Below are 3,932 nucleotides of genomic sequence, written 5' to 3'. Positions count from 1 at the left end.
AAAAGGAACTTAACATGAGACAACGATGATAGCTAGAATTAATCAAGGATTATGATGTTACCATCAGCTATCATCCAGGAAAAGCGAACGTCGTGGCAGATGCATTAAGCCGGAAATAGAGATTGAATATGTTGACTTCTTCAGAAGAGTTGGTCAGAGAATTTGAGAAGTTGGAAATTGAAGTTTGGAGAATCTACTGAAGTGATCTATGCAATGAAATTTCAGCCAGAACTTTTGGAAAAGATTCAAAGGTGTCAAGAAGAAGTTATGAGTCCAGAGGACGACAACTTAACATGAGAAGAAATCACAAGTCAAAAAGATGATAAAGGAATTCTACGATTTTCATCAAGAATCTGGATACCAAATGTGCCAGAATTGAAAGAAGAAATATTACATGACAATCACAAGTCAAGATATTCCATACATCCAAGAAGTACAAAGATGTATCGAGATTTGAAGGAAAGCTTAACATGAAGAAAGAAATAGCAGAGTGGGTAAGTAAATGTACACATGCCAACGAATCAAAACAGAACATCAACGTCCAAGCGGATTTTTACAACCACTGGATATTCTAGAATGGAAATGGGAACATCTAGCGATGGATTTTGTGGTAGGACTTCCAAGAACCAGAGCAAATCATGATGCAATTCAGTTGATCATCGAAAGACTAACCAAGTCAGCACATTTTTTCCAATCATCGAAAGGTTTTTGCTCGATAAATTAGTACACTTATATCTCAAGGAAATTGTGATGCGACATGGTGTTCTTGTATCAATTGTATCTGATCGAGATCCACATTTTAATTTGAGATTCTGGAGACAGTTTCAAGAATGCCTTGGTACCAAACTAAATATTAGTACCCCTTATCATCTGCAAACAGACGGATGGAGTGAAAGAACGATTCAAACAATTGAAGATATGTTACGTGTATATGCGATAGATTTTGAAGGCAGTTGGGATGAACATTTACCGCTAGTGGAATTTTCATACAACAATAGTTATCATGCAAGCATTGGAATGCCACCTTATGAAGCTTTATACGGAAGGAAATGCAGATCACCTGTGTATTGGGATGAAGTTGGTTAACGCAAAATCTTAGGTCCAAAATTGATTCAGCAGACCAAGGAAAAAGTAAAGCTTATCCGAAAACGGCTCGAAGTAGCGCAAAATCGACAGTGGAAATATGCAGACCAAACCAGAAAGGATATGGACTACCAAGAAGGGGAACATGTGTTATTAAAAGTATCTCCATGGAAAGGTTTAACCATATTTGGTAAAGGGTAAACTAAAGCTAAGATACGTTGGGCCATTTGAAATCTTGAAGAAAGTCGGGAAAGTTGTGTACGAGTTAGCTTTACCACCTCATATGTAGCATATCCATAACGTGTTCCATGTGTCAATACTTAAGAGATATAATCCTGATTCTAGACTTGTAATAGAATATGAGCCGATAGAAATTCAACCTGATTTGTCTTATGTAGAGCAGCAAATAAGAATTCTAGATCGGCATGAGAGAGTGTTGAGAAATAAGTCTGTACCTTTAGTACGAGTTTTGTGGAGAAACTCTTTGATTGAACAGTCAACCTGGGAACTTAAGAGTGAAATGTTAGAAAAGTATCCCCAATTATTTTCATAGCGAGACTCTGAGGACATAATCTTATTAAGGGGGGAAGGATGTAATGCTGGGAAATTAAGTTTGTATTATATCATAATACAGATAAATAATGCATTTTATTATGTCAATTATATGTAATTAAGTATAAAACCCTAACTGTTATATTTTACGTGTATTTCATATCGTCAGGGTATTTTCTGGGTATTTATCGAATATTTTATTTCGTGTTAAAAGCTTTTGTATCAAAAGTTATACGCCCCGAACTATGTTTTAATAGCTGATATTTAAAATAAACTAATTGGCGTTAGAACGGTTTATACCATCGCGTTATTCTGAACATCTAGATATTTTATAAATTTTCTCATTTCGTGAAAATTGACTTTTTCGGACCCCTTCGGATGTTAAAAACCCCACAAAAATCACATTTTTATTTTTAAAAAATTATGGGACTTTCAATTATACCATTTCTTTGTATTTTTGAATTATTCAAAAAATTTTGGAATTTTTGACATATATATTATATATTAAATATTTAAAAATTAGAAATTAATACTCAAAGATTATAAAATTAGGGGCCAATTAATTTTATTAGATGTATAATTAGGGCCTTAATTTTAATTAGGAGTATTATTGTACCTACTATAACTAGCCTAATTTTTATTAATTAATTATAATTGAATTAAAAAAAATCTAAAAAATCTGAAAATTCTCTATTTTTCAGGTCGGGTTTGGAATTCGGGTCGTGCAATCAAACCGTGATTTTGATCTGAATCCTGCACCAAATCAAGTCGTTCAAGTACTCAAATCAAAGGTTTTGACATGTTCTTTCTATTTCTGATATCAATTTCATGTTTTGATTCGTTGTTTTTCATTTTCGATTTCTATGGTTTATGTTCGAATGGGTACTTTTTGATTCTAGGGTTATTTGTTGAAATTGATGTTATGAATAGCTTTTTATGATTGTTTCTGATCCATTTGCATCAATTAATTTAATGAACGGTTGCTTGAAATAATAGTTCGATTTCTAGTGTTTATACTCAATTTTGATTTTATCATTTTTGAGTTTGAGTGATTTTTGGTTACTGAGATGTTAGGTCTTAGATTGTAGAGGTTCTAAGCTTTGATTTGAGCTATTAAAATCAAAGTTTTATGTACAAACAAAAAAATCGGGTGTTGGACGGAGTTTATGTCGGTTTGATAGGAGGTTGAGATGTAGGGATGATTCCGGGGATTGAACGATGTGTTTGTGATGTTGAAGTGATTTGCAATCAATTTTGGTCAAGAAACAGACCAAACGATGTCGATTTTGGCTTGAAAATGAGCCACCAAAATCTGTTCTGGTCGCCGGTTTCAGGGCAAAATCCGGCGTGTTTTCACGACCCGGATTTTGACCCGTTTGACCTGTATATTTGACCCGTGTTTGATCCAATTTGTCAGAAGTTTCATTTCTGACAAATGTTTATGAATTTCTATTTTATTTTTATTTTTATTAATTGCAAAAAAAATCAGTTTTATTTAGTTTATAAATTGATTAATTGATTAATTAATTAATTGATTTATATTATAAATAATTATGAAATATTTTCTAAAATTTGAAATTAATTATTTATTTAATTATTTATTAATTATTTAAAAATGATTAATTATTTTTATAATTAATTAAAATATTTTCAATAAATCATAATAAAACTATTTTGATTTCAAAAATTATGAAAAAATCATTTCTAATTCTGATTTTTCCTAAATTTTTATTAAACAATATTTTTGAGGTTCAATAATTTTGAATAATTAATTATATTAAATAATAAATAGATTTATCCTTATTTATCGATCAATAATTGAACCTTTATCCGATTTAAGGGAAACGAAAGCCCTTTGACTCAGAAAAATGATCTGTTTTCATTAAAAATAGTTTAAATCCTAATTTCTATTAGAAGCGAGTCGACTTTCAATATTTATTTGCTTATATGCCCTATTACTTACGGAGACGGGTCCAATAAATTTCGAAAATTAGGAAGCGAGCCAAATATTGTTCAGAAGAGCGAATAGCGAGTCGATTTCGATTCTAAAAATTATTTTAAACCTAGAATGACTATGTGACTTATGTGCTATGTGAATTATATGGTTAATCAAGTCTTATCTGTTATTAATTATTATACAAGTCAATTTTAAGCTTACGGGTAGACGATAAGGGCTACGTGAAGTCGGTTTGAAACGCGATTGAGATAAGAGTTGACTAAATAAGCCTATATCTTTGATAGAGGCGAAGCCGAGAAGGCGGACGAGCCAGGGTTAGATAACAGTGAATTGCTTATGG

Source organism: Apium graveolens, chromosome 4 (genome assembly GCF_009905375.1).
Source record: "Apium graveolens cultivar Ventura chromosome 4, ASM990537v1, whole genome shotgun sequence".
NCBI classification, from domain to species: Eukaryota; Viridiplantae; Streptophyta; class Magnoliopsida; order Apiales; family Apiaceae; genus Apium; species Apium graveolens.
The sequence above is the reverse complement of the archived record's forward strand: the minus strand, read 5'-3'. Positions refer to the sequence as shown.